This window comes from Idiotropiscis lumnitzeri, chromosome 2, assembly GCF_059441095.1.
Source record: "Idiotropiscis lumnitzeri isolate Australia: NSW breed Sydney's pygmy pipehorse chromosome 2, RoL_Ilum_1.0, whole genome shotgun sequence".
In the NCBI taxonomy this organism is placed as follows: domain Eukaryota; kingdom Metazoa; phylum Chordata; class Actinopteri; order Syngnathiformes; family Syngnathidae; genus Idiotropiscis; species Idiotropiscis lumnitzeri.
This window is the reverse complement of record NC_142392.1, coordinates 2,083,851-2,106,480: the sequence shown is the minus strand read 5'-3', so window position 1 is coordinate 2,106,480 and position 22,630 is coordinate 2,083,851. Positions and strand designations below refer to the sequence as shown.

At 45.2% G+C, this 22,630-nt stretch overlaps 1 protein-coding gene across 2 annotated transcripts in view; it reads right to left on the bottom strand.

Annotated features, from left to right (window-relative positions):
• chrm2a (cholinergic receptor, muscarinic 2a) overlaps positions 1-21,605 on the bottom strand; it is a 36,212-nt gene extending 14,607 nt beyond the window's left edge. Inside the window, exons 1-3 of one of the 2 annotated variants that reach the window (XM_088287518.1) lie at positions 21,453-21,605; positions 9,821-9,943; positions 9,428-9,476 (exon numbers count right to left, since the gene is read on the bottom strand). The gene's annotated coding sequence lies outside the window, so the exon portion shown is untranslated. The remainder of the gene's footprint in view (positions 1-9,427; positions 9,477-9,820; positions 9,944-21,452) is intronic. The other variant, XM_088287519.1, reaches the window with a different exon arrangement.
• Positions 21,606-22,630: the final 1,025 nt, after the last annotated feature.

The window sequence follows — 22,630 nt, the reverse complement described above, 5'->3', positions numbered from 1 at the left end:
GTTTTATACAATTGTATTCAATTGATTCTTTTTTTTAATAAAAAATGCAATGATCTATACTTGATCATTGTACACCATCTCTACCCTGGCAAAAGGGGTTGACTTATGTCCCGCCATCGCCCCAACCTGCACTTGCGCTATCAGCCGCTTGCAGCGCTCCCTCAGTTCTAGCCGTGCTCTTTCGAAAGGGTTTTAAGAAGATCATAAACCTCTTATGAACGGCTGACATTTGAGCAGCAACATGGGTGCATGCGCGCAATGCGGCCTTTCAGATTAGAATGTAACATATGAGGTCGCCGCCCTTATCGCCGCTATAAATGATTTCCGAGAGCCATTAGCATCATTAGTGAGGGGGTGGGGGGCTTTGTTGTGCGAGGTGGGCTTCTTTCAGCTTTCAGGTGAGTCTATTGATCTGCTTTCAGGCTGCACACGTAGGAGTTTGAATTCTTCACGCCTCTTGCGTAACCACCACCGCCACCTTTTTTTTTTTTTTTTAAAGCAACGTCAGCCTGCGCGGGCGTGAAAAAAGGCTGCTAACATTTAGCGCTAGCCCGCCAAAAGCACTAGACAAGTGCCAGCTGCGCAAACAAATTTCTCTTTATTTATTGTTTTAAGCAACATCTTAGCATTGCGAATTGTCATAAAAGCTAACTTTGCTAATTTGAATACGTTAAGAAAAATTAACAAAATCATCAAGCTGTCATGACCAACAGATTAACGTTTTTGATTTGATTGTCTAGGTATGTTTTTTTTGTTTGTTTTTTTTTCTCCACAAATTGCTGCTCTGTAAAAATAACTAAATAAAAGTCCCAGGTAGAGTTAATCGATTAACGCTGTTTGAGATTGGTTCTACTGAGATTCACAAGGGATTTGATTGACGGAATTGGATAAACAGCTGGAGTTTGTCGAACGAAAAAACTCTGCCGCTGCAAATTGAATCTCTGCCCTGCGTGAATGCAAATAACTTTTATCTTGTTCTAAATCTACGAGGGGAGGCCAGACGAGAGCAATCGCTCATCCAAAATTCAACGTCGCCCACACTGCTGTCAACTATCCCTCACCATTGATTCTTGTAGATGAAATTATCGGACGTGCTATTTTTTTGTGACTAATGCTTGTTGGAAAAATGGATTTGATCAAAGCGTTTGGGCTCCCCGGAGCTTGTGATTCCATTCCTTTTGCTTGGCGCTTATTGCGCTGTTTAATTCAACATCGACAGACGGATTAGATAACAGGCATTCTCATTCTGCTTATGAATGTGTTTGATTCCTGGCAGCTCAATTTCTGACAGGTACTCCTGATTCAAATATATATATCTGTCCTTTACGATTTGGGTTATTTGTCCAAGGAATCCAAAAGCCATATTGTACAACCTTCAAAGAACCGTTAAATACGATTGCTGACATGGCGGTCATAATGTCCCTCCTGGGATGATTGATCATCAGAAGGATTTTCCTGGCCGTCAGTTCAACTGATTTTTTTCAACACTTCACCAGTTGATTACAGTTGCTTTAATTCTCGATTTTTTTTTTGGGAGGCTTTTCTGAGCGGGATTCCACTTTCTTAATGGCGTTTCCCACTGAGGGCTGCTTGAATCAAGGCCAACCGCCCGCCATTGATCCGACCTCGCTTGCATCTCGGCGACCCAGATCCATCACGCCGCGTGGCCTCGCATGTAATGACGAGGCGGCGGCCAGGCGACCGCTCGCTATCGACGTGTGACAAGTGCCACGCGCCTCTGTGATGCATCTTTTCGTATTCCTCGCTTTGAAAGCCCACTGAAACTAATTTGCTGTTATGTCGGTGACACTCGGAGCGTCGTTTGAGGGATTTATCTTCTCAAAACGAGCCAGATATTCCCCCGAAATACTTCAACACTAATTGTACAAATAATAAAGAGGTACTTTAAAACTCAAGATGACTAGTTGCATGGCTAGCGCACTTGGTACTAAGCAGCACAATATCGAACACAATTGCTGCTCTGTAAACCGCCAGCAAAAACATTTGGAGTCATTTAATATGAGAGAATGATTTTGACTTTACTTTGTTTTTAGCAAACATCGCAACACGAACGTTAAATGATTGATTGCCACCGTTCTTCTGGCATTCGTGAAAATATTTGCGATGGAGGATGAACTCCGGAGTGCAAATTAAATTTGTCTTATTTGTCGCATGAGCGCTTTCAGAGACTCCACGATGTCCTGTAATATGTCGACTGTCCCGAACGTGTGCCGTTATCTGCGGCTTTCACTCTCCCTCTCATTTCTGTCCCCGCCGAAGTTGTGGGCTCGTGCCATTAATTTTCATCACACGTCACAGATGTTGACATTTCATTTACTCCGCTCCGCTGGGAATCACCTCAAATCAATTGTCGGCAGCTGGGAGCTATGCTAAATCTTCCTAACAGGCTTCCCTGTGGGGTAAAAAGAAAGTGAGCGTTATGTGTCCACTTGAGATAAATTCCAAGTGACTGAAATACGGCTGGTGAGGAAGGAAACGGTCGAGGATGTAAGCGCGCACTGGCCTCAATGAAAATGTCAGAAATTCCCTACAGTTCCAGGACAACCCTCAAGTCTTGTGAATTGGATCAAAATTGTGTTTCTTAAGACTTGAACACATGATTTGATCAAGCTATGTCCATCTTTGGGTCAGAATGGCAATGTTTCTTGGACTTTAATCTCTCAAAGAATTTATAGATCAGGATAATGTGACTGACAATGAACCACGCAAGGGCATTGAATCACCAGAACCGGCCATTCCGCAACCGTCCACCTTTGGTCTTATAAGTAAATCCCTTAAAATTCCCCCTGGATAAGGATCAGGCGAACACTGTCTGTCGATTAATATTGAATGTTAACGATGAATTCTTAACGTACATGAGCTCTCACCAAGTACTGCAATGCCACAATATTTGAGTCCTGCGTATTGGGTCAGAAAGTCTTTCTTGAGCCTCGAACCTTTTCTTTAACTAATGTATACGAGCTATCTTTCAAACTGTCGGCATTTAATCACCGGGACTTGTTGTTCCGAACTGTCCACCTTTGGTTAAGATGTCAGACAGAAGGACAACTTTCCGAGCACTGTAATCCCTCAAAGATTCCCCGGATCAGGTGTTACCGGCAACAGAGATTAAACCTGACAAATGCTTCATCTTTTACAAACAGAAGCTATTTACTCAAAGCGACAGCGTTTATCACCGGGGTCGCACAATCTCGAGGCGGCTCCTCGACCGTCTTTGCGAAGTCACGGCAGACCAGCACCCGAATTAGATCCCCCGATGTGATACACACACAAGGTCTTTAAAGTCAAAATAGAAATCTCCCGCAACCGTCCGGCCGAAATGAGCCTTATCTCCACAGAAGGTGGCCCATCCATCAGCGATTCCTCGCGGCTTATCACCCTGCCCGAGTCCAATCGCGCAATGATGATGTCAAACATTCATCAAATGCTGACACCTCACATTCAAGACGAAGGCGCTTGCCCTTTCCCGCCGCCGCCAATCTGACCGCCGTCGCTAAGAAGAGAGTGTCTTCACGCATGCACCTCGTAGCAGTCGCAGTAACTTTCTGTGCTCCCCGCTGACTGCTTCTGTATTCTTGTTAGAATTTACAGAGTGATATTGATGCACCGAATCGAAACCCACACGGGAGAGTGCCGTTATAAATTGAACATCCTGGACGCTCGCCGTGTCGCCACTTGCATGGCTCGGCAGAGTCACGGCATTGATTGAACGCGAGGGCCGCCGAACCTTTACAGAAGGAAGATGGGGTGCGTGTGAGTCTCTTTTATTTTTTTGGACGCCTGCGGCGCATCATAAAATATTTTCGGAGGACTTTGCCTTTTTCAGATGGATGAGCATGTGGGTATCAAAGTGCATGAAGCCAGCTGTGACGCTGGAACGCAACCCATCATTCCCTCTTGTATTGTCAGACAGGACATGTTTTTTTTTTGGGGGGGGGGGCTGAACTCAATTTCCCCCAATGGAAAAACAACACAAACATGGTGCAAAACTGCACAACTAGAAATAGATTTAAAGTCAAAATGAGAGTGCGGTATTAGCAGGACAGAGAGCACAACAGAAGTAATGTAAAAAATGTATTAAATTACATTTATTAATAATATTACAATTAAAACAAATAATAGAATACTTGTAATATTCCAATACTTTGCGCTACTGGCTGGCCTCAAACTCTATGTGCAGTCATGAAAGTACAAGAAACAGACGTGTTCCTTGGAAGCAGGGCCGGACATTTTAAAATTGGTTCTGGTGTTTAACCCGCAAAATATGATAAACATCCAAACGCAATCTTCAATCAGAATCTTGTGATCTGTGCTTGTTTCACTCCAGTCCTATAGGAGCATGTACTTTACAAACTGCTTGCCAATGCCAAACATAAGAAACATACACATCTTTTGCAATGATAATTACTAATATTACTGACTCCACTATAAAATTTGTGTAGTGATTAAGTAGTCTTTGGGTACAACACCGTTACATCGAAAAACCGATTTGCAGGGAGAATAATAAAACCCAAAAATGTCAGTTGCCTTTCACTTTACGATGCTCGCCTCTCTCTCAGTGGTGCATAGCTGCCATCTTCAGTTGGCGGCAAGTCACCCATAAAATTGCATTTTTCATGTTGCCCACACAGCGAGTGGCTTCAACACGTATGCAAATTATAAGTGTCCGTCGGCCAAGGCAAAAAGGCTTCGTCGAAGATTATAGCGAGTGCGGCAGCGGCTTTTACGGCTCTAATGATGATAGCGCTGATGAATGGTAATGATGCGAGAGAGCGGCCTCATCGTACTCGCTCGCCAGGCCTTCGCCGCCACCCTTTATCCCGCCGCGGACCGCCACAATGCACCCGTAATTCACTCTACAGCACGGCTAATGTTCTTTCTTGTAACCCCGCGGTGCAATTACATTAGCGATCCACGCTAGCCTCTTTGTTGGGATTCAGGAAGTTTTAGGCTTCAGATAATTGCTGTTTTTGTACCAATGGATAATTACAAATTAAATGGAGCTACAACAACAGGAGTGGTGAGTCAAACATTTCCAGGGATATTGTAGAGATAAATTGAATTTTTTTTACTCCCAAAAATGGTGAGTCTCGCGCTCCACAGAAATGGCCAACTCACTTTTTGAACTAAATTTAAATATATATTGCATAGTAAAATAAATGATGGTCTTAATATATAATAATATAATAAAAATGACTATATTTAATGATTAAATGATTGTGTAAAAAAAATCAAATAAATAAAATATTAAGTAATATAATAAAATATAAATTACAATCAATATATTAAAATATTATACAAATATCAAAATGTAACTTTGTTGTGCCTTTTTTGTTTATCTATGGCTTGCAATCACACTAAAAAGCCGAACGTCCCCTTTTACTAAACAGGCAAACGGCCTGACAGTTGGCAGGCAGACCTGACCTCCCTTTCAAACATAACATTGCTCTCGGGTAAAAGCGACGCATGTTTTATGATTTTTTGCAGCGCGGGCATGTGGAATATCAAGACCATCAAACAGGAACAATCTGAATTTTTACACCACTAAATTGCATTAATCAAACAAGTCCCAATAATGCTCTTTGGGGCTCCCGCGTCTTTCCCCGCGTCTTCATATGCCGGCCCAATCTATACGACATGCATAATTCATGCTTGTGATACCGCCGCCATAAATAGATTTATCATCACGCACTAAACGAACGCCGGAGTGTGAATAAATGTTGAAGGGACACCATCGATCTCCTGGCTGACACACAAGTGGATTTAGTGGCTGCCATGAATAATGCAGAGTGAGTGAGTGAGACAAAGGCTGGTGGATCACATGTTGCGATCAAAGAGAAATTTGGAGGTGCGGAAACTCCCGCCGGGCCACTCGTAACGCACACACCCAATCAATAGCCTGCTTCCAATAATTACTGTTTACTTGAGCTCATTATTCCGCCGATAGCCGTTGTGATGCCAAATGCGGAGGTCAAGAGTGTCGTTCTCTAATTGTCTTGACGTGTGCTCCAAGGATGGACGCCTGCTTCAGCGCACTTCGTATGTTGACATTTAGCGGCTAATTAACAGCGCGACCGGTCGCAGGTGCTGCTGCTATGTGGGAGCGCTAATCCGCTCGAGCGCATCCCTGAGATGCGGCGATGATTAAAATATATTAGCATGTCGGAGAATTTCATAGGCACCGTGTTCAACATGCATGTATGCCCATAAATCGGCCTCCTGTGTCGCCTCCGTACTGATTAGGAGACAAATGAATTCAACAAATAGAACAGTACAGCTACAAAGCTGCAATTACAACCAGTCATGGCTTGTCAGGGTTCCCGCGAAAACTAATCAGAACAATACGTACAGTGTTAGTTTGAATCTTGCCAGACTAGAAAATTTTGTGGGATTTTGTGCAATCTGGTTGTGATTGCAAGCAGTTATATGAAACGGATAAACCCCAAATATTGCTCGCATTGTACAATTTGCAGTTAAATTTGCAAGAGGACGCGCACCGTCGCTTTATGGCTAATTGGCCGTGCAACACTTGCAGGAAAACGGGAATAAGCGCGCCACATTGGACACGGGCCATCGATTTATAACAATACAATTACTGTATCTTGTTGCCCGTTTATTCAAGTTGCCTGTGTCAAACACACAAAAACAGACACACTTTCCATTTTCTCTTTATCTTTATATTTCCCATCTTGAGGCGCGCAGGACACTCTCGGTGAGTGTATCTTGATTAGTCCCCGCCTGTGCAATTTCCTGCCAGATTATTGTGATGGATTCTCTAAAATTATCAATCAGAGTGAGTCGGCCAGTTTAAAGTGGCTTTCATTAGCGGTCAAACACTTTAGTTCTCGTCGCACGCTCAAGGGCAATGTCACCGACTGCTTTCAAAGTGTGCGACAGGAAGGAGCCCTTTTCACATGACAAGTGAAAATGGGAAAAGTTAGTTTCAAAGGGAAATCGGGTCAGAACCGCCACGAAAACAAACCGCTCAAATAACTTTGCTTCGGAATGCTGACATGGTCTCAAATTGCTACAATTACATTAAAACTCCCCCAAAAAACTGTTCTGTAAACAAATGGCATCAGTTCAAAAACATGATTGCGTAAACAAACATCGGATCAAGGTGCTGTGGTGTGCCGTGAACCAGCAACATGTTGTCCTGTCTACGGTATCGCACCTGTCACATAAATCAACTCCAGATTGAAACGTTGTCACGTAAGCATTAGATCAAAATGCTTTCATGTAAACAGTTCAAAAAGCTGCAGTGTAAACTTCGGATCAAAATGCGAGCACGTAAACATCGGACCAAAAATCTGTCGAAAAAAAGCTGCCATGTCAACAAAAGTTATCCGATAAAACTGCTGTCACGTCTAAAAACGCAATTAGGTAAACCAACATTGGATCACATGACTGTCGCGTAAACAGCCTTTGAAAACGCTGTCACGACAGCAAACTTGTTTTCAAAAGGCTGTCATGTAAATAAACATGAGATCAAAGTGGTGTCATGTCAACAAGCATGAGATGAAAAGCCCGTCACGGCCGCCATGATTACGCTGTGATTTGTTTCAACCTCATGACAGCCTGACGTTGGCAGCAGGCAATTCCGCCTGATGTATGATCATGTGAGCCGGCTGCAGGTAGCCACGGCGTACACGCCGCCATGTTCAAATGCGGGACTACTTAGAGGGCAAGCGCTCGCCGTCCTCCCGCCTCGGACGGAGATGACCGTCGTTCCCGCGTGCGGCGCAGGAAAATAGCTGACTTATTTCGGTTCGGCGCGATGGATGGCCGCGGACGCAAATCAATCGGGTACGCTCCGCGGGCACGCACTGTGTCGGTTGGTGGTGATAGGGATAACATGTCAGAGTGGCCCTTCTCTATCTTGTCACTTTAAGCGCAATCAATAGTGCTTCCCCCACCGAGCGTCCCTCTTCTTCTCCGCATGCCGCGATCGATAACCCGGCGACCGGCGGGGCTCCCGAACACAAAGCTTGACGGCATCAAACACTCAGTGCACACGGGTAGATGTTTTTTTTTTTCCTCACCAATATTAATATGCCAGAGCAACAGGTGACACTCTAAAGCCACTGTATAGAACCAAAAGAAAATTTTAGCCAGATGGCTGAATAAAGTGATTTCCGGAAAAGATCAAATCTGCTAGTCTAAAGTCTGAATCAAGTGGCGGAATGACTCCGAGTTTTTAGAGTGGTCGTCTCAACCCGAAAGTTGCGGGATCCATGCTAACCATGTACAAGTGTACAAGTTGTCAGTCGTGATGCTCACCGTAGCCGATTGCGGAGACGGCATTAAAAGCGCTTTGCGTACCTTTAAGGTCAAAACGCCCCATACGCGGGAAAGCCCGTTTACATCAAGACGTGATCGGAAAAGACCTCGCGGCAGTTTCATGTGAGTGTCACCAAAGGGCCAAAGTCTCAGAATTTATTCTGACATGCCCGCCATCGCTGAGCTGCCTCACAAACGTACATTGTTCAGTGTCACTCACGTGCTCCAAATCACCTGAGCGAAAGAAAGAGCGGCATTCGGAGTCATCGTGTCTCCAGACAAATACATGATTATCGGATACACTATCTAATTTGGAGCCTTCCCGTGATGGCAAACACAATTGTTCAATTATACAAGCAAGCCTGTGGCCGGTGTCTTTTTAAACGAGCGTGCTCTAAAAGATTCAACAAGCGCATATTTGCATGCCTGTGGGGAGGAGGTGCGCATCTTAACGATTGCATTAATTGCCTGGAGGATGTCGCTCGCTCATGCATATTTGACACTTTAAGCCGCATGCTCGTGCCGCGTCTCGCCGCTAATGGATGCCGTGCGGTGCCGTGCCCCATACGGATCAGCCCCCCCTCCCCCTTACACGCCACCCCCGTCATCCCCCAACCACCTCCGCTGCGTAGCCTCGCCGTAATGGCAACTGAGAGCCCTCGACGCCGGTGTCATTGCATCAAACAACGGGGCCGCAATTGTGTGCAATGGTGGCTGATAACGAGGTGACAAGTGGCCCCCCGAGTGTGAGCAGATTGGACGTCGCGTTCTCTTGCGGCCACCGTGACACTGCTTCACGACTGGTGTCAAATGGTTGCATTCAATGACTTTTTAAACACTTTTAAATCCAAACGATGAGTTTGGGGGCAACGATGCTCACCACAAGGGGGGCAATATGACCGTATTAGGGCATTTGCTGGATTACAACCTATCACGGAAGTCATGTTATAGGATTAGAAATTTGGATGTACATTTGTATATTTATCGTAACATTATTTTTAGCATGTGAAGTATTTTCTTCAAGACCGGTCCGATTGTTTCGGGAGTGTTCGCATTCTTTCCCCGATTTCACTTCACCCTGAAATTGTGTTTAGGTGCAAGACAGGCGTCGCTTTGCATTCTTTACCTGAGACGATCTCTTCCCGCTCAGCGATTAACCTCTCGCTCCTGCGGCTCTATAAAAAGAAAGAGAAGAGAAACGTTTAACTCTCGTCGAGAGGCTCAAGGTCTTTACCAGCCTGATGTTTGAGCTGTCATAAGAATAGTGAGAAAAAGCGAGCGGACTACATAAAGAAGGACGAGCAACCGTCTTTGGCATAATGAGAAAGTAAAGCAAATTCATTTGTGCTAATGGATGCTACCTGCTCGGCTGATTGGAGCGCTGCATTATGTAAATGTGCCGTGTCTATACTTTAAAATGGGTTCAACGAGGTTGCGAGAATTGCTTTTTACAATTCCGAAAAATTTTGATTGACTGATTTGATCCCGTTGAGATGGATTTTCCTGTGCTGGTACTTACAGGTCCAGCAGGGCTGCTTCTGCATGTTGAAGGGGGTGTTCAAGCGCAACTTGACGCCAAGTGGGCCAATAGGGAGGCAGGGGGCGGGTCTTGCTCCAGCTTGGTGGTGATTCGCCATGGCTGCTGCGCCGAGGAAGACATAACGTTAGCATTTTCAGAATTATGCTTTGCTCCACTGTTTTATGTCAAAATTGATTTTTTGGGAAGATTTCATCGTTTTTGTCATTTGGACACGCCATACAACAAACTTTTGACACTTTGAAACTTTTGATTTTGTGCAAAACGCCAGATTTTCATTATGTTAGAGACTTACAAGCTCCAGTAGAATGTAACAACAATAAAAAGTTGGGCAATAAGGGCATGTTGTGTGTTTGTCTGCTGAGGAGATGGACTTCACCGATAACCATTTGCCGTTGTTTTGACTCATCACACCAGCAAAATGGTGCTGCCTTGTTTCGAAACAAAACAGCTGCAGCGGAAGGAAAAAAAACTAATGAGCATCATTCTTAGGAAGACTTATGGTGAAAATGCGCCGAACGATCATCGCCACTCTGCATCTCTAATTCATTTATGATGTTCTCTAATCGTCGCCACTCCTTCTTAAGATGACGGAGAACGTCAGATTGAGGATCCGAGCTCTGAGGCTCTCATTAGAAGTCGGCATAGCCGGCAAGATGAAGCGCATGAGGCCTCCTACTAACGGCCGTCAGGGTCGTAAAAGAGTGCGCACGACGACTCGCGCCACTGTGGTTGTCTGCACTCCATCACCTCCGTCTCCCGGGATTACCTCTCACCCTTTGGGAGGGGGCTGACAAAGGAGCAAGGGGGAGTCTTGTCTTACAGTAAATCCGCCAGACTCGTCAGTGTTGGCTGAGATCACATCTGCTGCTCGAAGAGCAGAATGCTGCCAGCTCATCCTGAACACTGCAAAAAATCTTGTCAAAAGCAGGCTTCTGTAGAGAATTTAGTAGAAAGATATGCTAAAGAGTTGAGGGGGGTCAAAGTGCCATCTGAAGCTTGAATGGATTTACATAAGTATTTTTATGAATGACTTGCTTGATTATTTACTCTCTTGATGGTTGATTTGATGAATTGTTCAGGTAAATAATTGGCTGGGTGGCGCTCACAACCGCGTTGTCTTCGGTCCAATGAAGAAAAAAAGCAATTGGATGTTTGTGATCATAGTGTACAATTGTGACAGCAGTATAAAGCATTTTGTGCGTTTGCTCGGTCGAATCCCTGCGACAGAAAACTATGAGTCAAAATTTGCCGTTTTTACGAACGGAGCTCAAACCAGCTGCGGAAAACCTTTGATGGGTGGTGGGGGTTAGAGTACCTGTTTTCAGCGGATAATTGAGTTGTGCGGCGGAACAGCTGCAATCAGGCACCTTGGAGGTACACGCATACATAATTCGACTCCACAGAGCTGCCAACAAATTCAGTGCTGATTGCGTGACGAGGAATATGGCTTATCCAGTCACAAAGTCACTTTGGGAATATATATATTAAGGTTTGTTTTTTTTCACGTCGGGATGGCTCGAGGGTCAATTAGACGGCGTCACCGCGATTTTGTGGCACGATGGATGAGAAGTGCAGCGAGTCACGTGACATCAGCGTTGTGAAATGTGTGAAAGCGAGTGAGCAATAATATGTGAGAGAGATGATGAAACTGAAAACCAAATGCAAAAATGTGAGGAAATAACACCTCAGTTTGAAAGGTGTGTTGCATTTTCTTTCAATTTTATTCAGCTCCATTTACTTCAGTTTTATTGAATGCCGTTGTATTTAATTAAACTTTCTTGTATTACCGAGCACTGTCGTTATTGATAATTATTTCAACATTTCATGGAAGGTGTGCTGCTGATGCGGGGTTTATTTAATTTACTTTCATTTCGGTGGATCTGACTTTTCCACAAATAGGTTTTGTTCACATTTTACGTTTAATTTAATTTCATTCATTCTTTCACTTTTCTTTTGTCACTAATGCGAGGGATGCATTTTAAGAGCGGTAAGATAGCTCTACCCCCCCTCAAGGTAATCCATCGACATAATCCAATCACATTCAAACCCTGTCGGAGTTGTATTAAAGCCTCACTTTCAGATTAGTGGAGTTCAGTCTTTAAGCCTTTTTAGAATGAACCCAAAAAAAAAAAAAAGTGAATTTTCCGAGGATCTTGGTAGGGATTCTTCTTAAGCGGTGACTCACTTCTTCAATTTGCTGAGTTTAATTGTCACAAACCTCCTGCAAAGTGTGTGATTATTCTCCACGGTGAATAATTGCAATGAATCCACTCCAGTGGCGGGCTGCGCATTTGCTACCTGGGCCTTCGGTGGGGACTTAATCAACCTCTTTGTACCGCCACTTTCATGTTGGAATTATGGCCACCATCATAAATACTATACAAAAACAAATACAGCAGCATGAAACTGTGCCGCGTACGTCGTCCGGATCAGCTGACGCTCGATATTTATTAATACATATTAATTCCCAGAGATCCTAATGATTAAATGTGTTTGTGTATGTTTTTGCGACCAAAACGATTTGCTTTGCCCAACCAATCAGGGGATGGACAAACACTGATGTCATTGAGGGAAAGCCGAATGTGGAATCCATTTGCTAATGTCATTTAAGTTACATTGGCCATCACTGCCGATTTTGGGAACCGTCGCCAAATTAGCTTGACATGGCAACACATGCGCTGAAATCGGATTGGACAAAAATAAATAAATCTTGCGTCCCAAAATTGGAAGTAGAGCAGCCAAGACAAATGTTATGAAATGAGCGGAATGGACTGTTGGGAATAACCACCACTCATCTGCTCCCGTTGATATCATCTGCAGCCATTAAGCGGAGGAAAGCATGTTCCAATGTCGCATCGTGCTCGCTGAGAAGCGCTTCACATTTTAACGTTCCGACGGGAAGTTCTGCAAATGCATTTTGCTCGAATCGAATGGCTACTTGTGAGATGTTACCTAGGCCTTGGCGGAGGTATCAGCATGAGTGTCCTACAATTAGGGAATATAGTCCAGTTGATTAAGTGATGCGTCGTTAATCTGGACAGGAAACACACGCGGCATTATTCCCGCATCGTTTCGTGCAGATGTTTACGCTAACGACTGATTATCCCGTCTTAATCCCGTGTCAGGATTACAGCGTTCCATCTTCTCGAGCCGCTCTAAAGCTTGTGGGGAAAAAAAAAAAAAAAACTGTCCCGCCAATTAGCGTTGGAGTGGGCGGGAAAGGAAGAAGATGAAGTTGAGGCATTTACATCTGTGCAATACATTTTTGGCAGTGCAGTGCAAACGTATAAAGCTAAATTTTTATTAGCGCATAACCTTTATCCTGATGTAAATTTTTAGAGCCCAAATCCCTTTAATCCCACTTTAAGATGCCATCTTTGGAAAATGTGATGTAATAGCGCTTAACGGATTTCTCCGGAAGAATGTAGCTCAGAATCAATCGGATGGGTGGATGTACGTACGGTAGATATAAAGTCGACACACCCCTGTCCAAATGAAGTCAAAAAGATGACACCGATGCAAATCATTTTTAAAAAGCTCCTACATTTTGACCTATGAAATTTATATCATTTGCAATGTCTTTAAATTGTCAACCCAAAATGACCCGAATTAATTAATGACCCGCTGTTGTAGATGCACGCCGTCAATCAGGCGGGAAGATGAGGTCGTCTCACTTTCCTGCAATTTTAGACTCTTTCCCCGCGCCATCGATCGTGGGGGCCATTGCGGCTCAAGCAGACGGGGGTCTCATCTCATCCCCCGTCATCTATAATTGGAAGCTGTTAGCATGACGGGATTGGTCGGGATTACCAAACAGCTCGGTGGCGGTGGCGACTGCATCTTGTTGCCAAATGAGACTCCAGCAAAAGCGCGAATATCGACTGGCTCGAGGTCAAGCAAGTCGTCCAAATTGTTTCACAGGCTAGCAAAGCTCCCGTCAGATTTTGTCAATCACAAACTTGACACGAGTGGAATTTTAAGAGCTCCTTTATTGGCTCCTAATAACACTCGTAATTAGCGCTTCATTCGTGGCGCAAAGGTCAACTTGTTTCACTTCGACGCCGACTGTCGTGAGCGGAAAGGTTTCACCAGATGTGGGTGATTTCTAGTCTTAAACGCAATTGGGTCGAGACGTTTGTCCTTGCCATTGATCGGGTATTGTGCCACAATGTGTTTTCTATTTCCAAGATAACGACAGATCTGGAAAGCCTTCATTACGGCCTTTGTTGTATAACTTGTTGCAACAGAAATTCGACCATGTTAGCTCTGAACTTTGACCTGACGCAATCGCTAGGTTACCCAGTTCAAAGATAATCGTGAAAAATAATAAGGGAGTTTCGTGTCCGGCATATTTGACCTTGCTAGGACCGTCACCTCAAAGCTAGAACTTTGTCCCTTGGCCTGTCCTAAACTCTGGAACCATAAAACTTGCACGGTGAACATCAAGTGCTTGTGTGCTCATTTGTGACCGGGACAAAGTTGCAAACGGTAGCAAATCACGCCACGCCACCTTGAGCCAAAGTGCTGCGTTCAAAGCCTCTCATTACTTCTACTTTGCATTGAAAAGCGACTTGTCCAAAGGGAGGCTATCTTTAGATTATTGCTCTGCTCGTTGGAATTGGTGGCGCGTCGTCTGAGTCATTTATTTGGAAAAGACTTTGGGAGAAGGTCGATATTTGCAGGTGCTCTGCTGGAGGCGGGAATGCAAAACAGCGTAGCGCATCACCTAACATGTCCCGTCACCTGGATTGACGTCACGTACAAAAAGTGAAGCGTCTCGAGCGGCGACACTCGGCCCGAGTTAAATGATCATAATGACTTTGGCCGCCAAGCCGCACTCTGTCATGTATTACATTTTAGCAACCTATCCAATGGGAAGCCATTCCCCGGTCCGTCCTCTCCGGAGTTAATTGCAAATCACGGTGTCACTTTTCACGAGCCCGCCGCAACGCTCCCCGTGAGAGCCACTCGTCCAATTATCTGCCGGCTGCTGATTTATTTGGTCACTTCTTTTCTCCTTTCGTGCACCGGCCGCGCTGGCATTTTTCATCCGGCTCGCCTCCCACTTCATCATTCCGCTTATCCCACCTACCTCCCATCAGCGTAATGATCCGCCTTGCCACTCGTTTCTAACGTTAATGACGGCTCGGAAAGGCCAGGTTAATGTCCACTTGAACGTTAAAACATAAGCAGTGGGGAGGTTACCTAAAGTGAAAAGGTACTGTGGGGAAAAAGAAAATCCCACATTATGAAATAATTCTGTCATATCAAATTGTATGGCACCCCTGATGTTAATACTTTTTGCCAACAAAAGAGCACCTTATCTTCGTCTACAACGTTTCACAAGATGGGAGCATACGGAGGCATCTTGGACCATTCTTCTTTTAACAACCTCTCTGAATCATCGAGCGACCTGGGCCCTTTATCTGAACCCTCCTCTTTGGTTCACTCCACAGATTTTCAGTGGGGTTGAGGTCAGGGGACTGAGATGGTCACGAGAGGAGTTATTTACAGAGGGAAAAAAATTACAAATAGTGGTTATCCAATTTGCGGTAATAGTGGGTTTTCACAAAGAACTTGAAGCACTTCCTCCTCCTCATCATTCTGCTTGTCACAGCTTTGACGAGACATCTCGACCTCCTCCGACCCGGTCACTCCCACCTGACAGGCTGGGATGGGCGCCATCCAACAGGCGCTTAGACGCCTTTTCATCCGTTTGACCCTCCCCCCGTCACCTGTCAGTCATGGTTGGCCGCTTCCCGCCTGCTCAAAGATGCTCTCCGTCCGCCAAGATCGCTCACTTTTCTCACCAGCTGTCTGCCCTTAATGAGGTTTGCCACGCAAACGCTGTAGTTAGACCTTTGGATTCAACTCAAAGTATATTAGCGGCAGAGCATTAAGTTTCGAGCCTTTTTTTTTTGCCCTTAAGGACCACCGTAGTTCAGACGTGAGTGAGTTGGAGTACGCATCATTGCATCAGTTTACAGCGGTGCCTTGAGATATAAGTTGAATTAGTTCCACGATGATGTGCATGTCGCAAAACTCTCTCAAATTATCTCTCACTGTTGAAATGAATGGAAATGAAATGAATCAGTTCTACCAGTTGCTCTTTACCAGCGTGGGACATACTATGCTCGGTAGGCAGGGTCATGTTCACATCACTCAACGTTAGGCAGATAAAACTCGGTCGTCTTTAGCTCGACCGAGCATATCCGATCGCCGCCCTAAATCCGTTCCGTTTTTCGGTGGCACGCCGATGTTTGATGAGACTCCCGTCGCCCCGCTTGGCCATTCCTGGGCGGGAGATGCCCCCACTCGGGCCCGTCAGCCGCTATAGTGATGACATCATGAAGCTCTTCATAAGCAGTTGCCGTTGTTTTGAGGTGCGGGTGCATCAATTTGCCTGGGGGTGGGGGGGGCCCCGCCGCCCGACGGGTGATTTGTGAGTGCTCTTATGCCGTGAAATCGCACCAGAAAATGAAGACAGAAATGGGAATGTCGCTGGAGTGTGTACCTGCTGAGATCCACGCGGAATGGTCCAAATAGTGGACATGGCCATCAGCCGAGAGGAGAAAACCAGCGCAGAAGCGTTGCGCTGCCTTTTTTTCCAAGCTTGACCGATGAATTTGAGGCGTGTGAAGGCCGTGTTAGGGAAGTAGAACAGGAGGAAATGGGAATGTTTATTCCCGCCACGATGTGGCAGATGAGCTAAATGCACAACGGGAGCCTCTTCTGAGATGCACCTCATAGTTTGTCGTAATTGTGGCATCTTACATATTGGTGTCGATTTGCGTTATCAGTTAAAATGCATCTTATTTTGAGAATTCTCCCCCCCCCACCATCATTTAGAGATCAGATCTTGATTTTGGATGTCGGTAAAATCATCAATTAAATGATGTTGATCATTTGGAATCGGATTGAGTGCATTTTGACCAGTCATGGCTGTGTCGTGATTATTTTTTCCGCTATTTGGTAGCAACGAGCAGAGGGCGAGTCGTCCAACAACCAAGTTATGTTGTGTCATCGCGACCTCAACCGAAATGCAAAATGCAAATAGAAGTTGCCCTGATCGTTTTTTGCAAATTGTCGGACGCGCGACTTCCACCTCTGCCCTCGTCAACAGCCGCGTTTTGGATGTTAATGTGCTGTATAGTGGAGGTCACTTTCTTAATTCTCAGGCGATCAGCGTTTTCACCGGAGGGCAGCCTTTATTCTATTATTCTAATAACAAGCGCTTCCTTAACCTTGTTGGTGCAGGCAGGGAAGTGAACACCCTTTGGTGGTTTACACCCGCGCCGTGCTCCACCCCCGTAATACGGCGTGATGTGCAAGCGCTTGTTGAGTGTAATTGACACGCATGTGGCGAGACGCGGCGTTTAAAAGCAGCTGGAAACGTGGCTTCCCGTGGTTGCGTTGCTCTCCGGGGTTTGTCGTCGCTTTCAAATTACACTTGGAAGGCAGATTTGAATCCACGGAGCATAAAGCAGAGTCGGAATCTCTTTTTATCCGTGGGAGATTATCATGGCTATAATCTGACGATGGCGTGAAAGAAGGTGTGATGGATGTGTTTCATCAGTCCGCCTGTTTGTTTGTGTCTGCGGAGGAGTGTCGTGGGCAATAAAAGTTGCATTTCACGTGGTTGTGAATCCTTCCAGCAGGTTGTTTGTGTTTCGCCGTCTCTGGACAGTGTCGTGAGTCCCGTTCCTGTCAGGTCACAAATTCCACAACAGCCAAGATGGCCCAGTTTATGTCCACTTGCCTCCTTTATGCTGACGTTTCTTCAAAATGCCGAATTGTTCACCTGGCAGGACATCCAAGGCCCGTCATCCAATGGACAGTAACGCCCGAGGACAGGAAGTGAGACACTTAGGTGGCTGTTTATCCCATCCAGGAATCTGGTGAGCCCGCTTCCTGCGGCCCCGAAGGCACCTTCAAATCAGGACCCTGCTGGAAAGCCATCACGGCGAGACATCTCTTATTTTACGGCCATCATCTGGACGCCGTCCCGTATTCGTGTAATAGATACAAAAGTAGACACCGTCGATAAATCCAAGGCGCCCGAGCACGTAAAAGGAAAGTACAAGTTTACAATGCTACAGAAAAAGGACATAAACAGCTCTTCTTGCCGCGCAAAAGCGCCATAAAATCCGGATGACAGTCAACCGATGCATCTCAATGCGACTCGGAAACATCCGTTCTGCAGTTGTGTATTTGTGCCATTAGGGGGCGCTTTAGAAACTCATCACCGTCACACGGCACACATCAGCCTCGTATCCGTGGTCCAAATTGTGTAGAAATCTGACAAAATGGCAGGCTTCCGGGAACGTTTCCGGCTTGGCATCTATAGACTTTTTCGCGGGTCCAATCGTGCAAAACATGACGACCAATTTTCATGTTGGCAAGTCAAACGGAAAAGAGGAGTTGAATGAATTTGAAATCCTCGAATAGTGCTTCAGTCTTTGAAAGACCACTTGGAACCAAAATGGCAGTCTTCCTGCATCTTCCCCTTCATATTTCTTGAGACTTGTTGGAGGTTTGCTGATGATCGACCCGCTTCGCAAATTTCATGTCACTAACTGAAACTCGGGGAATAATTCCGGGGCATGCTTGCTGGATGCATGGCAAGGCTGAAGCACACCTGAGGCTTCTTCTTTTTTTTTTTTTTTTTTTTGGACCGACTTCCACGGAATTCCCAGTCGAATTCCCCACTGTTGGCCTGCACGTACTGCTGCTGCAGCTCATTTTAATAACATCGCTACTTTCACCGTGGCTGTGGAAATGCTCTCGATTCTCACAATGACACAATTCCAGATGCTCCTGCGTTAGTCTCAGGTTGCTTCTCGCCTTAGAAAATTGCAATAATATGCTCATTCCTTGCCAGTGATGATGTCTAATGGTTTGGTTTGGTCATATTATTAAGAACACTTGTGTATTATAAGGTGGTCCAATGCAAGAGCTGTTAAAATAAAAAAACGCTCCGTTCATTAACTTCCATGAAATATTCTAGATGTTAGTAATGCTTCATGTAGCTTGACGGCTCCACAGCGCCCTCTAGGCAGTGGCAACAATTAATTGCATATCAAACAAACAAATGAGCACAATCTTGCTTTGACTGCATCTTATTTTTCTTTCCGTAAATATGCTGACGCATGCTGCATCGATTCCTGTTTTGTGTGTGTGTGGGGGGGGGTGCGTGTGTGTGCGTTTTGTTACAAATGCAATTACCAAATGCCGTTTGTTTGCCTGAGATAATCACCCCCTTCTGCTTTCCATCCATCCCTCCGTCGTTACACCAATCAATGGCCGCTTTAGTGCTACTTCATATTGTGAAGCTCCGCAATCACTCGGCATCTTGATAAGGAGCTAAAAGGGCTTCGGCCGCCATTTGTCGGCGCAGAAGAGGAGGAGATGTCAACTTGGCCCTTTTTCACGTGACTACAACCACTAGCTTCGGCACAACAAACCGCACCAAAAATCTCAGGGTCTAAAATATATTTCATATGCGTTTTGTCCAACAGAATCATGTCGCAGTTGGTGGCACTCCCCAAGTCTTTCGCACTTCTCGCAAGTCCTACGGTGTTTGCGACAGAAACTGCAATGAATAAGCATTAGCGTAGATCAAAAAATAAAAAAAAAGATTAGGAGGCAGAAAGTATCTTGAGTCGTGATTAAAGGCCTCCTCTTTAATAAAACACACACACCTGGTACATGACTGATTGCTAATGGCATCTCCTGGCTCGAGCGCGCCCCGACTCCTCGACACAGGACGGATGCACTTGCTAGTCAATTGACGCTATTAGCAATCACTCATACGCAATGTGTGTGTGTTGTATTAAAGAGGCGGCATTTAATCACAACGGAACACATCGGTGCACTGTCAAGTGCAGGATGTCGGGGCGTGCTCAAACAACAACTTGCAGACACCGTTAGCGATCACTCATACACGTTTGTGTGCTTTTATTAAAGAGGAGGCATTTAATCACACCTCAAGGCACTTCCTGCCTCCCTACATTGTGATTGCGACATGATTCATGTTCCCTGGGGGAGGCCCTGTCCGCTGCTCTCCTGCATCGAAATGCGTTTTCTATTGAAATGTCTGAAGCCGTCAGATGTCGATCTTGATCTGCCTGGTGACAAATGATTCCGGCTGGAGGTCTCGTCAGTCACGCATTCTGTCTCGGATTGTTTGTTTTTCCTTGGGTGCGGTGGTTTTCTTAAAAAGCTAATGCGCGGCTCGGCCTTATGGGGGCAGTACAATATAGACGTGAAGCTATATGTAAAAAGAGAGGGTCACAATTGCTCTCGCTTTACAGAGGATAAAGAAAAAAATGGCCATGTTTGTAATATTGTCTGTCTAAATGCGTTGCTGCACCGTTTGTGTGCATTCATCCATTATCCACTATCCATTGCGTAACATAAAGGCTAATCGCTAGCCATGCCGAATACATTTCCCATCCTGTATTAGCATTTAGTTAGCGGACTAGAGGCTAAGCTATGTTGTTGCTTTAAATGCTCAATGTGTAATTATTCTTTCTGCAAACTTTCATTGACAGTTGTAATAAGTTTATGACATTGAGTTTTCAAGCTTCCAAACTGTTGCTTGCTGTAAACAGGAGTTGAGTCAGTGTCACGACACAGCACTCGCATCTTGACTTAATTCTTGCAAGTCAAAGAAAAAAAAAATCAACTCAAAACGACTGGCAGGTCATCAGTTTAAACAAATAAGACAAAACTTGTTTTTTAAATTGCAAACGCCCCCTTCAATGATTTTATGATGCATCTTTGTCCATTCGTTCATTTGCTTCTGTCCTCTTGGTGCACGGGTTTGCCTATGAGTGACAGGTTCTTGGCTAAAACGCTCCAAAGTTGTATTTTTCTTTCATGATTGTCCCATTCAAGCGGACAAAAACGTACAATTGCACAACCTCGCTATGTCACAATGACCCATTTTATTTTTCCCCTTCGAACTCCACACAAAAATCACAAACCTTCTGCAAAAAAGCCCACAGAAGACCCATTTATAAACCAGTCATCCGTTCCATTCAGCCAACCGGCTAAACCTCCACAGCTGTACCTTTTGAAAAGGCATCCACCCGTTGCGCACATTTTGCCTCTGCGCTTTTACGCACGCAGGGCGCACAGACGAGCAGCCTCAAGGAAGGCTCGCTTCCATTCGGCACGTACGCACCACCAGCCGTGTTCTAAACGCCTCTCGACAATACGCTTTGTTTTGTGACAAATGGCACACTTCAACCAATAAAATACAAAACCCAAAAAGAGGACCACAAATGGATTAGTGATCGGCTCAAATGAAACGATGCCAGCACGTAAAGTGTTACGAGTTTTTGATTGGGTTCAAGATAAAAAAAATATCAGTCTTTGGACGCACGAGGCGTTTGCGTGCGCAACTTGGCACGGGAAGATGCGGAGGAATCTTCTTCCTCTGCTATGTACATTTGGCACATTTCCTGCGTCACAGTCCCAATCTTATTCTTGGCAGGTTTTGGATCTACGAGTTCGAGACCCTTGTCACGCTGCTGTGCAGTTGCGGTGTTGCGCTTAAGATGGCACAAAAAAAAAAAAAAAAGCAAAAGAAGAGGTGTCGTCTTACCTGCTCTCAGGCGTTGGTCACGCTCCGTGCACGGTGGAGCGGTTCTCCTCCCGTGATGCTGCTGCTGCTGCGGCTCGTGTCGCTCCGCTTCATCGCGCCGTGCTGCCCGCATGTGTGCGCGCATGCTTGTGGAGGCGAGCGGCGTCTTGGCTGCGCACAAGGAACTGGGGGAGGTGCGTGAGTGTGGGAGAGAAGAAAGAGAGAGGAAGAAAGAAAGAGCGAGTGTGAGAGGAGAGAGAGAGGGGGGGGGTCTCGAGGCAGTGATAACGCTCTTTTATTTGAGATACATCCGAAGCATCAAGTCTCATTCGACAGTGTTTAAAATGGACAGTTCATTATGTACCCCTGCACAGTGAGATCCCGTACCAAAAGATGAGATCACAATCAATCACACAAAACGTACGGGATCTGATTCATGTGATAAAACGTATGGAGGCAAAGAGGCCATCATGTTCCATGCAGATAATTAAAATTGAACACGGAGAATCCCATTTAAAACCATAACTGTATATGTCAAAATGTCTTTTATATATTTTTTTTTGTCTTTGCACTACATCTCATTAGTTAACTGCAGGTTGTGCCTAAACGTGTGGCCCGTGAGTGTTTTTCCGATGAGTTCGCATTTGGATGGCAGCCTCATCCTCCTCCACAAGTTTACGAACAAACTTGAGTGCGCACATCAGTATTCACCGTCAAAATCCAATCGGTGGGGAGGTTTGGATGGGAGGGGTGTCGGGGGAGTGCGGGTGATCCTCCCACGTGAGGGAGACGAATAGTCTTTAATCAGGAGGAAGTTTGCGCGAAGTTGTTTACAGCAGATTGGATGCGTTGGCTGCACCTAATCCAAAATGAAAACAATCAGAAAACAACTCTCCTCGCTTGCTGTGTGCTTGCGTGCGTCCCCAACATCAGCACCCCCCCCCAATATATAAATAATCCCCAATTCCTTCATCACAACTTTATTAATGACAACACATGCACCAACAGTTTTATTTTCTTTTATCTTAACACCAAAATATGAACGTTTACTGACTTCCACTGAGGGGAATTATTTTCTGAAAAGCATCATTGGCTTTGTTGAATGCCCCCCCTCCCATACACACACCAAAAAAAATAATCACTGAAGTACTTAAATGTTTGAAAGTCACAGTGATTAGTTTGAGCGATGTCTTTAATAC